At 42.8% G+C, this 15,000-nt stretch overlaps 1 long non-coding RNA gene across 1 annotated transcript in view; it reads right to left on the reverse strand.

Moving 5' to 3' along the window:
* Positions 1 to 15,000, reverse strand: part of LOC310735042 — a 115,717-nt gene that overhangs the window by 55,655 nt on the left and 45,062 nt on the right. The gene's annotated exons all lie outside the window — the stretch shown is intronic.

Here is a 15,000-nt window from a genome sequence, read left to right on the forward strand (position 1 = left end):
TTCTGAATTTCTAGTAAAATAAAAATATAACACTAAAAAAAGTTACGTTTTTGCTGCACTGAACAACGAGAGCGACCTAGTGATACGTCATCAACTAAGAGACTGATGCTTCCCTCGGCCGAAAGTGGGGAACCGGCATCGTGGGTTTGCTCGTGCCTTCGATATTTGCTTGTGAAATAGGGTAGAATTTTGCGAGCAAGGTCTGTTTTTCTCGTATTTCTGTTTGTTCGTACTATTAGTTGCTCGTACAACAGGGTTTTACTGTATGTAGTTGGGAATGTGTAGGGTACCTGTCTAGTGGAAATGTCTTCTTTTTCTTCTTTCGCTGTGGCAACCTATGTTGCCACACCTATGTTGGATCATCCGTCTCCATCCCCCCCTGTCCTCTACATCTGCCTCTTTCACACCAACTACCTGCATGTCTTCCCTCACCACATCCATAAACCTCCTCCTTGGTCTTCCTCTTTTCCTCCTTCCTGGTGTCTCCATCTTCAGCATTCTCGTACCGATATACCCCATGTCCCTCATCTGCAAATGTCCAAACCATCTCAATCTCGTCTCGTCTAAACTTTCCCTTTCACTCTTACAGATACTCTTCTATCACAAATCACTCCTGCTATCACTCTTCTCCACCCACTCCACCCTGCCTGCACTCTTTTCTTCACTTCTCTAACACACTCTCCATTACTCTGCACTGTTGACCCCAGGTACCTGAACTCCTCCACCTTCTCCACCTCTTCTCCCTGCAACTGCACCCCTCCACTGCCCTCCCTCTCATTCACACACATGTACTCTGTCTTACTCCTACTGACTTTCATGCCCCTTCTCTCCAGCGTGTACCTCCACCTCTCCAGGATCTTCTCAACCTGCTCCCTACTCTCACCACTAATCACAATATCATCCACAAACATCATAGTCCACGGAGACTCCGGACTGAACTCGTCCATCAACCTGTCCATCACCACTGCAAACAGGAAAGGGCTCAGAGCCCATCCTTGATGCAGTCCAACATCCACCTTGAACCAGCCTGTCGTTCTCACTGCTGTCACACTGTCCTCATACATGTCCTGCACCACCCTCACATACTTCTCTGACACACCAGACTTCCTCATACAATACCACAACTCCTCTCTCCACCCTGTCGTACGCTTTCTCTAAATCCACAAACACACAATGCAGCTCCTTCTGACCTTCTCTATACTTCTCCATCAACATTCTCAAAGCAAATAAGTCATCTGTGGTGCTCTTCCTCGGCATGAAACCATACTGCTGCTCACAGATGGTCACCTCTTCTCTCAGCCTGGCTTCCACTACTCTTTCCCATAACTTGGTTATAACATGGTGTGACTGATCAACTTAATTCCTCTGTAGTAAATGAATGTTAAGGAATGTGTAGTGGGAATTTATAGGGTACCTGTCTAGTGGGAATATGTTCATAACCTGTCTAGTGGGAATATGTTCGGTACCTGTCTAGTGGGAATGTGTAGTGGGAATATCTAGGGTACCTGTGTAATGGGAATATGTAGTGGGAATGTGTAGTGAATATATAGTTTAGCTGTGTAGTGGAAATGTGTAGTGGGAATATGTGGGGTAGCTGTGTAGTGGGAACTTATTGTGTTAATGTGTTGTGGGAGTATATAGTGGGAATATGTTGGGTACCTATAATATTGTGATTTGTATGGTTTAGAGACAGTGGCATTGAGTAAAAGACAGGAGGTGGAGCTGGAGGTAGCAGAGCTGAAGATGTTGAGATGTTCGTTGGGAGTGACGACGATGGACAGGATTAGAAATGAGTTTATTAGTGGGACAGCGCATGTAGGACAATTTGGAGACAAGGTGAGGGAGGTGAGATTGAGATGGTTTGGACATGTGCAGAGGAGGGACATTGGTGAGGGAAGACATGCAGGTAGCTGGTTTGAAAGAGGCAGATGTAGAGGACAATGGGATATGGAGATGGATGATCCTCTGTGGTGCCCCCTAATAGGAGAAGCCAAAAGAAGAAGTAGATGAAGAAGAAGAAAATAAGAAAGACAAAAATTACAACATAGATGTCAGACTTGTTCCTCTCTAATTATATTTTTCAACAAGCAAAAATCCAGAGTTAAAAGGAAATAATAGAATATTGAAGTCACTGAATGGAACAAAACCATCATCAATAAGTGGAGAAAATGTGGCACCACAGAGTCACTCCATCTTATCAGTAACATTATACTTATCAGGGAGGCTACCAAGATACCATGACAACATGACAATGACCCAAAGCTCACAACAACATCATCATCATCAAAGACATGACTTCAGAAAATGAGAATCAAAATCCTGGAATGGTCCAGAGAGAGCCCAGACCTCAATCCCATCCAAAACCCATGGAATGATCTAAAAAGGGGCGTACACAGGAGATCCCTCACAATCTGAAGGAACTTGAACTTTTTTGTGAAGAAGCGTGAGATAGAATTCCAAAGTGTAGATTTGTGAAGATAAGAGACGCTTTCACAAAGACTAGATGTTGTAATAAAGACAAAGTATTAGTTGGGAGGGGGGTACAGACTTAAACACTCAGGGGCTTGTAGGTTTTATTTTTGTTTAAAACGTTCCCAATTATTAAGTTTTTTTTTTTTTTTCCTCTGGATTTCTGTTGGAAAATCACATGAAAGATGTAAGTAGTCGGACATTTATGTTGTTAAAACTTCCGTCTTTATATTTGAAAAATGTGACGTTTTATAGCCGTGTGCACTTTTCTACCTCCTGCTGGATATTAACCCGTGCTGGACTGAAGGTTCTGTGTGCTCGCTAAGCTGTTTAAGTTTTTACACTAATAAACAGTGTAAGGTGTTTAACGATAAAAATAAAATGAAAATAAATAAATAAATAAAAAGATTTGAAGATGATTCTATTATTAGAAATCCATAATGAGATTAAACTGAATTCAGATCATAAGAAGTAAAAACTGGATTTATAAATTTCACACCAAGTTTCAGTTTCAGTATCTGAGTTACAGCACCAACACTTTATTACTGAAGTTCATTTAATTAATTCTGTGTGTGTGTGTGTGTGTGTGTGTGTGTGTGTGTGGGTGTGGGCATTGTCGGGGTGTGTGTTATTTCAGCTCATGCCCTGATGAGACGTTAGCTCCACTGTAATTCTCGGCAGAAGTTGAATCGTGGCGTCTCGCTCAGATCCGGGATTCGGGTGGGGTGCCATTATTTTTAGCCCAGTGGCTTGCTGTAGCTGTGTTTATGTGATAAATATAAACCGTAAGCACATTTTTGTGGCTCAGTTGGGAATACATTCCTTAAAATCTGATGACCTTAAGATGCTAACGTGCTGCAGCCGTGAAGATGTGTAGGTCAGGAGTCAGAGTCAGGGTGATGTCACGTATACATCATGTTTCCAAATCAGTGCAGATGTTTTGGCTAAAGTGTGTAAACTCCTGAAGTCTTTGTTTGTTAAAATTCTGTCGTAGTGTGTAAACGACTCCTGCAGCTTCGCTGGGCCTGAGATTTATTTCAGTATGACTCTGAATCAAATCAGTTCACAAGTAAATGACTCGGTGTCATTTACAATGCAGGTGTAGAGGAGAGGACAGTGTGTGTGTGTGTGTGTGTGCGCGCGCGGGTGGGGTCAGTGAGAGCAGTGGGTGGGGTCAGTGAGAGGAGTGGGTGGGGTTCAGTGAGAGCAGTGGGTGTGGTCAGTAAGAACAATGTGTGTGGTCAGTGAGAGCTGTGAGTGGGGTTCAGTGAGAGCAGTGAGTGGGGTTCAGTGAGAGCAGTGAGTGGGGTTCAGTGAGAGCAGTGGGTGTGGTCAGTAAGAACAATGTGTGTGGTCAGTGAGAGCAGTGAGTGGGGTTCAGTGAGAGCAGTGGGTGTGGTCAGTAAGAACAATGTGTGTGGTCAGTGAGAGCAGTGAGTGGGGTTCAGTGAGAGCAGTGGGTGTGGTCAGTAAGAACAATGTGTGTGGTCAGTGAGAGCAGTGAGTGGGGTTCAGTGAGAGCAGTGGGTGTGGTCAGTAAGAACAATGTGTGTGGTCAGTGAGAGCAGTGAGTGGGGTTCAGTGAGAGCAGTGAGTGGGGTTCAGTGAGAGCAGTGGGTGTGGTCAGTAAGAACAATGTGTGTGGTCAGTGAGAGCAGTGAGTGGGGTTCAGTGAGAGCAGTGGGTGTGGTCAGTAAGAACAATGTGTGTGGTCAGTGAGAGCAGTGAGTGGGGTTCAGTGAGAGCAGTGGGTGTGGTCAGTAAGAACAATGTGTGTGGTCAGTGAGAGCAGTGAGTGGGGTTCAGTGAGAGCAGTGGGTGTGGTCAGTAAGAACAATGTGTGTGGTCAGTGAGAGCAGTGAGTGGGGTTCAGTGAGAGCAGTGGGTGTGGTCAGTAAGAACAATGTGTGTGGTCAGTGAGAGCAGTGAGTGGGGTTCAGTGAGAGCAGTGAGTGGGGTTCAGTGAGAGCAGTGAGTGGGGTTCAGTGAGAGCAGTGAGTGGGGTTCAGTGAGAGCAGTGAGTGGGGTTCAGTGAGAGCAGTGAGTGGGGTTCAGTGAGAGCAGTGAGTGGGGTTCAGTGAGAGTAGCGGGTGTAATCAGTGAGAGCAGTGGGCGGGGTCAGTGAGAGCAGTGGGCGGGGTCAGTGAGAGCAGTGGGCGGGGTCAGTGAGAGCAGTGGGTGTGGTCAGTGAGAGCAGTGTGTGTGTGTGTGTGAATGACTGTTATGGTGTTGGATAATAAAGTGTTACTGCTGCGAATAATTCCGGTGTTATGAGCTGTGATATCACACACTGGTGTTTCTGTTGTCGTGGTGCTGAAAGCTGATGATGCAACACAGGAAGTGAGGAGGAAGTCGTTTCTAGAGCAGGGAGCACCAACCTTTTTGACACTGAGAGCTACTTCTTGGGTACCGATTAATGTGAAGGGCTACCAGTTTGATACACACTTCCGAAATAACACATTTGCTCAATTTACCTTTAATTATATGTTATTATTAATAATTCATGATATTTATCTCCATCAGGGTCAAACTCAACTGCACAGGGGCCAAAACTCAAAGCACACTTTAGGTCACAGGCCGAACAGGAGAAACATTTATTGAACAGACTAAACAATGTTTTTTTAACATAAATATAAATAAATACAGACATGAATATTATTCCAGAATTAATTAACTTCAACTTTAAATCTTTTGCTCTCCATAAAAATATCTCCTGTCCAAATTATACACTTTAGAAATATGAACATGCTGCAAAAAAACCCTGAACAAATCAATAAATATTGTGCTGTTAAGAAAAACAAAATAACAACAAATCAAAACAATCAGATTTCTTTGCTCTGATGCCATTTTATAAAAAAATAATCTTAAACTTTAAATAACTTAAAATATTTTGCTCTCCATAAAAAGAATTCTCCTGTGAAACACCAGACGTGTCACACCTTCATTATGCAGCTCTTCAGAAACTCTCCCTCAGTAAATAACCTGCTGATGAGACTCTGATTTCTCCTCTGTGTTCACTCCAGCTTCACTTTGGGATTGTTCTCTGGTGAAAAACATCTGCTGAAATGTCAGATTCTTCTTTAACTCTTCTACTTTCTGTATCTTCTGCTCTGCATTCAGGTTCTTCAGCTTCTCCTGATGTTTTGTCTCGTAGTTCCGTCTTAGATTCAATTCCTTAATTACAGTCACATTCACATTCACTCCACTAATAACACACACGTGTTTACCGCCAGTGTCAGTAAACATCTACTCAGTCAACTTTTCTCTTCACCACTGTGAGGCGCTGTTTCACAATAACTGTACAATAGAGTTAAATACATCAACAGAAGCGCGACTTGATTGACGCTGGAATGTTCTCAGGTAGTCTAGTGTTCGGTAAGGCAGCTGAAGCGCTGCATTATGGGATCTGTAGTTTGTGTTATCAGCGCTTCATATCACCGGGACATAAATAACAATAATAATAGATCTTTAAAATCATCTCGTGGGACAGATGTAATTGTATGTCGGGTCGGATGTGACACTGAGTTTGACACCCCTGATCTATGTGAAGACACTGATCATGTTAATGATTTCTCACAATAATCATTAACAATCATTTAACAAGGTAGGAAACAGATATTTTTAGAAAAGACTCGCGGGCGACTCATGTGGTCCTTCAGGCGACCTGGTGCACCACGTTGGTGACCCCTGGTCTAGAGGTTAAACTCAGAGCTGTAACACAGCTTTAAAGAGAGAGAGAGAAATACTCTAGAAAGAAATAGAGATACAACAAATACATACAACACAATTCTACTTCATAAGAATAAAAATTGATAATTTCATACCAATGAAGTTAAATATACAACATTAAAGTAAACAAAATAAAAATAATTACATTTCAAATGAAGTAAGTTCTGAAATGTAATTATTTTTATTTTGTTTACATTTCAGAACTTACTTCATTTGTCAATCAATGAAATACAAGTAAAGTGAACATGGGGCTTATAATAAAACTGTGTGTGTGTGTGTGTGTGTGTGTGTGTGTGTGTGTGTGTGTGTGTTTTTGGAGAGGATCAAATGAGTAGTGTGTGGTCAGTGAGTGAATAGTAGTGGGTGTGGTCATTGATGGTGGTGGGTGTGGTCAGTAGGAGCAGTGGGTGTGGTCAGTAAGAGCAGTGGGTGTGGTCAGTAAGAGCAGTGGGTGTGGTCAGTAAGAGCAGTGGGTGTGGTCAGTAAGAGTAGTGGGTGTGGTCAGTGAGAGCAGTGTGTTCGTAGTCTGTCGTTCCTTCTGCACATGTCACTGCTGTCACACTGTCCTCATACACGTCAATTCAATTCAGTTCATGTTTATTTGTGTTGCGTTTTTAATAATGAACATGGTCTCAGAGCAGCTTTACACAGATAATGTGGTGATAAAATGAAGATGTTCTTTATAAGTGTAAGTTTGTCCCTGATGAACAAGTCGGTGGAGACTGTGGTGAAGGAAAAACTCCCTGAGATGCAGAAGGAAGAAACCTTGAGAGGAACCAGACTCAAGAGGGAACCTCATCCTCATCTGGGTTCCACCGAATGTCCATTTATTACAGATAAACGATGTTGAGGTGCAGTGATGAAGATCAGAGCAAACTGTAGTCCTGAGTCAGTGTAGCAGACTGTTGATATTAACTACAGTCCAAATCCTCACAGCTCCTGTTCTTAATCTGAAATTTCATGGAACCACCCAAGGCGTTGATGAGAAACATCTCCAACTGCACAGAGTCGCCTCCAAACGAAGAGAACATCATCCAGAGGCAGACCGGACGAAGTGGGAAGATCCGAGGAGGGGAGAGGGGCAGGAACAGTGATCACTGGAACCTCAGGAGCATCTTTAACTCGACCGAGAGAGAGAGAGAGAGGGAGAGAGAGAGAGGGAGAGGGAGAGGGAGAGAGAGAGAGAGAGAGAGAGAAGAGGGTGACAGGAAGAGAAGGATATGGATTATTATGTCTCGTGATTGTTGTATGAAAGTTAATGTCACTGTGCAGTTTGGACTCTGGTAAGATTCACTGTAGCAGCAGAACTAAAAGGGAGAAGCAGAAGGAAACACAGACATGAGGATCTCTGGGATAAGAGACGACCCACCACACCACCATCAACAAACCTGAGTGAACGTGTGAGAGTGAGGAGACGACAGCGTACAAATATCCCAGTTTACCAAACACTCCATATCCATGATCCCTCCAGATCTGCTCCTTTACCTACTCCACCACCCTCACATACTTCTCTGACACACCTGACTTCCTCATACAATACCACAACTCCTCTCTCCACCCTGTCGTACACTTTCTCTAAATCCACACACACACAATGCAACTCCTTCTGACCTTCTCTATACTTCTCCATCAACATTCTCAAAGCAAATAAGGCATCTGTGGTGCTCTTCCTCGGCATAAAACCATACTGCTGCTCACAGATGGTCACCTCTTCTCTCAGCCTGGCTTCCACTACTCTTTCCCATAACTTCATGGTGTCACTGATCAACTTTATTCCCCTGTAGTTACTGCAGGTCTGCACATCTCCCTTATGCTTAAAGATCGGTACCAGCACACTCCTTCTCCATTCCTCAGGCATCTTCTCACCTTCCAAAATCCTGTTAAACAATCTGGTTAAAAACTCCACTGCATCTCTCCTAAACATCTCCATGCTTCACATGTCATCTGGTCCAACCGACTTAATGGCTGCTCTCACTTCCTCCTTACTAATCCTATCTACATCCTGCTTCACATCTCCACACCATCCAACCTTCTCTCTCTCTCATTTTCCTCATTCATCAGCTGCTCAAAATCCTCCCTCCATCTTCTCATCACACTCTCCTCACTAGTCAACACATTTCCATCTCCATCCTTTATTGCTCTAACTTGCAGCACATCCTTCCCAGCTCGGTCCCTCTGCCTGGCCAATCGCTACAAATCCTTTTCTCCTTCCTCAGTGTCCAACTTCTCCTACAGCTCATCATCTGCCTTTTCCTTGGCTTTCGCCACATCCCTCTTTACCTGCTGCTGCATCTCCTTGTTCTCCTGCCTACTTTTCTCATCACTCTGTCGATCCCAATTCTGTTTCTTCAACCTCTTTCCCCTAATGCTCTCCTGCACTTCCTCATTCCACCACCACGTCTCTTTCTCTTCCTTTTTATTTCCAGATGTTACACCAATACTTTTCTAACTGTCTCCCTCATCACTTCTGCAGTAGTTCCCCAATCATCCGGCACCTCTTCACCACCACCGAGCTCCTGTCTGTCCTCTTCCCTGAACCTCACACTACACTCTTCCTCCTTCAGTTTCCACCATCTTATTCTTCTTTCAGTCCTCAGTCTTCTCCTCTTCTTCTTCGCCTCCAAAACCATCCTACAGACCACAATCTGATGCTGTTTAGCTACACTGTCCCCCGTCAACACCTTACAGTCTCCAATCTCCTTCAGGTTGCATCTTCTACATAGAACAGCTACACAATCTTATCATTTATATATATATATATATATACACACACACACACACACTCACTGGCTACTTTATTAGGTACACCTTACTAGTACCGGGTTGGACCCCCTTTTGCCTTCAGAACTGCCTTAATCCTTCGTGGCATAGATTCAACAAGATTCAACAACATTCCTCAGAGATTTTGGTCCATATTGACATGATCCCATCACGCAGTTCCTGCAGATTTGTCGGCTGCACATCCATGATGCGAATCTCCGGTTCCACCACATCCCAAAGGTGCTCTATTGGATTGAGATCTGGTGACTGTGGAGGCCATTTGAGTACAGTGTCATGTTCAAGAAACCAGTCTGAGATGATTTGCGCTTTATGACATGGCGCGTTATCCTGCTGGAAGTAGCCATCAGAAGATGGGTACACTGTGGTCATAAAGGGATGGACATGGTCAGCAACAATACTCAGGTAGGCTGTGGCGTTGACACGATGCTCAATTGCTACTAATGGGCCTAAAGTGCCAAGAAAATATTTCAATTCAATTCAATTCATTTTTATTTGTATAGCGCTTTTAACAATGAACATTGTCTCAAAGCAGCTTTACACAGATAATGCGGTGATTAAAAATGAATATGTTCTTTATGAGTAAGTTTGTCCCTGATGAGCAAGCCGGTGGCGACTGGCGACTGTGGCAAGGAAAAACTCCCCGAAATGGCATAAGGAAGAAACCTTGAGAGGAACCAGACTCAAGAGGGAACCCATCCTCATCTGGGTTACACCGAATGTCCATTTGTGGCGGGTATACAATGTTGCGGGGTTCAGTGATGATGATCAAAAGCGAAGTGTATTTCTGAGTCAGTGTAGGAGACTGTTGACATCAGTGTAGGAGACTGTTGACATCCAATCCAGGCAGGCCTGGATGAAGTGGGAAGATCCACGGGGGGGAGAGGGGCAGGAACAGTGGTCACTGGAGCCTCAGGAGCATGTTTAACTCGACCGAGAGAGAGAGAGAGAGAGAGAGAGAGAGAGAGAGAGGGTGACAGGAAGAGAAGGATATGGATTATTAAGTGTACCTATTGTTGCATGAGAGTTAAAGTCACTGTGCAGTTTGGACTCCGGCAAGACTCGCTATGGCAGCATAACTAAAAGGGAGAACCAGAAGGCAACACAGACATGAGGGATCTCTGGGATAAGAGACGGCCCACCACACCACCATCAACAAACCTGAGTGAACACGTGAATGTGAGGGGACGACAGCGTACAAATATCCCAGTTCACCAAACACTCTATATCAATGTTCCCTCCAGATCTGAGCCTTTACCTGAGAAAAAATCTACTGATTAAAGGCTTGACTGAATAAATATGTTTTCAACCTCGACTTGAACACTGAGACTGTGTCTGAGTCCCGAACACTGATAGGAAGGCTGTTCCATAACTGCGGGGCTTTATAAGAGAAAGATCTGCCCCCTGCTGTAATCTTCATTATTGGAGGAACCAACAGATAGCCTGCACCTTTTGATCTAAGTAGGCGTGGAGGATCATACTGGTACAGAAGTTCACTCAGATACGGTGGTGCGAGACCATTAAGTGCTTTATATGTCAGTAGTAGAATTTTATAATCAATGCGAGATTTGATTGGGAGCCAGTGTAGACTGATTAATACAGGGGTGATGTGGTCATATTTCCTAGATCTAGTGAGGACTCTTGCTGCTGCATTCTGAACTAACTGAAGCTTATTTATGCACCTACTCGCACACCCAGACAGTAAAGCGTTACAGTAGTCTAATCTAGAAGTAACAAAAGCATGAACTAGTTTTTCTGCATCCTGTAACGACATCATATTTCTAATTTTAGCAATATTTCTAAGGTGAAAGAAGGCGATCCTGGTAATATTATTCACGTGAGCCTCAAAGGAAAGACTCGAGTCAATAATCACACCAAGGTCTTTGACAGCCGTACACGCTGAAACAGAAACACCATCCAGAGATGTTAGGTAATCGGAAAGTTTGCTTCTAGCTGCATGTGGTCCTAGTAAAAGTACTTCCGTCTTATCTGAGTTTAGCAGAAGAAAGTTATCGAGCATCCACTGTCTAATGTCCTTTACACATTTTTTAACATTGTTAAGCTGATCTCTCTCATCTGGCTTTGCTGAAATATATAGCTGTGTATCATCAGCATAGCAATGGAATCTAATACCATGTTTATGAATAATTTCTTCAAGAGGCAGCATATATAAAGAGAAAAGCAGAGGGCCTAAGACAGATCCTTGAGGAACACCAAACTTTACCTCAGAGAGTGTGGAGAACTCACCATTAACATCAACAAACTGATAGCGATCAGTCAAATAAGACCTGAGCCAAGAGAGAGCCGTTCCCTTTATTCCAACAACGTTCTCAAGTCTAGCAAGTAGTATAGTGTGATCAATGGTGTCAAAAGCTGCACTAAGGTCGAGCAAAACAAGTAAGGAGACAAAACCCTGATCAGAGGCCAATAACAGGTCATTTACCACCTTAACTAGCGCCGTCTCTGTGCTATGATGAGGCCGAAATCCTGACTGATACATTTCAAAAATATTATTCATAAGTAGGTGTGAGCATAACTGCTGTGCTACAACCTTTTCCAAAATTTTGGCTATGAAGGGGAGGTTTGATATTGGTCTGTAGTTGGACAGCTGACATGGGTCAAGGTCAGGTTTCTTAATTAGGGGGTGGATAACTGCCAGTTTGAAGGATTTTGGTACAAAACCAGTGCTAATGGAAGAGTTTATTATTTTTAAAACAGGTTCAATTACCTCTGGAATGATCTGTTTAAAGAAACTTGTAGGCAAGGGATCGAGAATGCAGGTTGATGATTTTGATGAGGAAATTAATGAAATTAAGTCATTCTCGTGAATAGGAGTAAAACTTTGTAATTGATTGTCTGTTATAATTACACTGCTGTCTACAGGGTTACTTGTAAAATAATTTGGCTTTATATTAACCGTCTGGATTTTTTGCCTGATGTTTTCAATTTTATTATTAAAAAAGTTCATGAAATCATTAGTACCTAATGATGGTGTGCATGTGAGTGCAGTGCTTTTATTCCCTGTTAATTTTGCTACCGTGCTGAATAAAAATCTAGGATTATGCTTGTTATTTTCTATGAGGGTGGAGAAATATGCTGATCTAGCAGCACTAAGAGATTTTCTATAAATTAGGAGGCTCTCCTTCCATGCTATTTGAAATACTGTTAATTTTGTTTGACGCCATTTACGTTCTAATTTTCGAGTGGTCTGTTTTAAGGTGCGTGTATGATCATTATACCACTGTGCTAATTTTTTCTCCCTGATCATTTTGGTCTTAAGGGGAGCTACATCATCTAGGGTATAACGTAATGTTGATTCTAGGTGTTTAGTGGCCCAGTCGAGCTCTGCAGGGTCAGACGGAGATCTATCTAATATCGTAATTTCTGGAAGATTATTAATAAAACGTGCTGCTGTAGCTGACGTGAAAGTACGCTTAACACGATAACGTGGTGAAGTAGTAATGCAATGACTGAGGCAAATTTTAAAAGAGATGAGATAATGGTCTGAAATAGCTTCAGACTGTGGAATTATGACTACGTTTTTTATTTTTAATCCAAATGTTAACAACAAATCGAGAGTGTGTCCACCACTATGAGTGGGTCCTATAACATTCTGATTAATTCCAACTGAATCTAGAATGGACACAACTGCTGCTCTTAAGGAGTCTTCCTGATGATCAAAATGAATGTTAAAATCACCAACAATTAAAGCTTTGTCTAGAGAAGTAACTAAATTTGTGATGAAATCTGCAAATTCTATGAGAAAATCAGAGTAGGGCCCTGGGGGTCTATAAATAATAATGAGTGGAATTGTCTGACTGGACCTGCTTTCAGACACTGAATATTTTATGCTGGTGTAAAGAACTTCAAATGTTTTACATTTGTGTTTAGTCTTTTGTGTGACGCTTAGATTATTATTATAAATAGCTGCGACTCCGCCTCCTCTGCCATTTAGACGGGGTTGGTGTATGTAACTATACCCAGGAGGACTCGCTTCATTTAATGCTAAATATTCATTTGGTTTAATCCATGTTTCTGTCAAACACATTATTTTAAACTCCTGGTCGGTAATAATTTCGTTTACATTAAGCGCTTTAGACGTGAGAGATCTAATATTCAGCAATCCTATCTTTAGATCAGAGGTGCTGGCTGTGCGTTTAGTCCTATTTAATTTTATGTTAATCAGGTTACTAAAACAGACTTTCTGAGAATTCCTATATGTTGGTTTCGCTCGGGGGACAGACACAGTCTCAATTTGGTGGATCCTGAGTAACGACTCTGTGCAGCTAGCAGACGGTCGGTTTAGCCTGTCTGTCTGCTCCCTGGCCTTGGCTCTAGACAGTCACTTGTTAACTAGTGCTGTTCTGAGACTATGACCTATACTACAAGAAATGAGAGCAGCACCTTCCCGAGTGGGATGGACACCGTCCCGCCCTAACAGGCCAGCCTTGCCCTCAAAAATGCTCCAATTATTAATGAAGCCCACATTATTTTTGGAGCACCACTCGGACATCCAGCAGTTCAGCGACCATAACCTGCTGTAGGCTACATCGCCACGTCGTATTGGGATGGGGCCAGAGCATATTACAGCATCGGACATTGCCTTCGCTAATATATCCCCCACACCATTACACCACCACCACCATCCTGAACCGATGATACAAGGCAGGATGGATCCATGCTTTCATGTTGTTGACGCCAAATTCTGACCCTATCATCCGAATGTCGCAGCAGAATTTGAGACTCATCAGACCAGGCAACGTTTTTCCAATCTTCTATTGTCCAATTTTGGTGAGCCTGTGCGAATTGTAGCCTCAGTGATCAGGAGGCATTTGCGCCCAAAAAACTGCTGCTTACTGGATATTTTCTCTTTTTTGGACCATTCTCTGTAAACCCTAGAGATGGTTGTGCGTGAAAATGCCAGTAGATCAGCAGTTTCTGAAATACTCAGACCAGCCCTTCTGGCACCAACAACCATGCCACATTCAAAGTCACTTAAATCACCTTTCTTCCCCATTCTGACGCTCGGTTTGAACTGCAGCAGATCGTCTTGACCATGTCTACATGCCTTAATGCATTGAGTTGTTGCCATTTGATTGGCTGATTAGAAATTTGCGTTAACGAGCAGTTGGACAGGTGTACCTAATAAAGTGGCCGGTGAGTGTATATACAGAACCAGTCAGTAGTTTGGTCACAGCTTCTCCTTCAAAGGATTTTCTTCATTTTATTTTTTTTTCATCATACATTAATAGTAAAGAATCCAAACTATGAAAGAACACATCTGTAACTCTGTAGTAAACAAAAATGTGTTAAAGAATCAGAAAATGTTTTATATTTTAGATTCCTGAAGTGGCTCCATTTAGCTTAGATGAAAGCTTTTCACACTCATGGCTTTCTCTCATCAGATTCATGAGGTTGTCACTTGGAATAGGTTTCCAACAATCTTGAGGAGGCCATGTATGTCATCTGATGCACTCAGTCTCCTTCTTGAACTAACAGCTCTTACAGAACCTACAGGTGCGTTTGGGGTCTTTGTCCTGCTGAAAAACAAATGATGGTTTAAGTATAAACCAGATGTGATGACTGCATGTCGCTGCAGAATGCTGTGGTCACCACAGTGTCTCCAGCAAAACACCTCCACACCCTCACACCTTCTCCTCCATGCTTCACAGTGGGAACCACACATTCAGGAACCTTCCCTCCCCTTCTTTACCTCTAACAGAGACACTGCGCTTAGAACCAAACATCTCAGATTTTGGTTCAGACTAAGGGACAGTTTTTCACTGATCTAATGTCCATTCCTTGTGTTCCTTGTTCCAAGCAAGTTTCTTCTGCTTTTTGTTCTTCTGAATTAACATTTTTATTTCCACAATTTGACCAGAAAGGTCTGACTCACACAGTCTCATCTGAACAGTGGATGTTGAAATATGTCTGCCACCTGAACTCTGAGAAGCTTTTATGTAAATCGACTGGTAATTCTAATAAACGTATCCTGTGCAGCAGAGGTAGCTCTCTGTCCTCCTT

The sequence above is a fragment of the Silurus aristotelis genome, assembly GCF_946808225.1.
Source record: "Silurus aristotelis genome assembly, chromosome: 12".
NCBI classification, from domain to species: Eukaryota; Metazoa; Chordata; class Actinopteri; order Siluriformes; family Siluridae; genus Silurus; species Silurus aristotelis.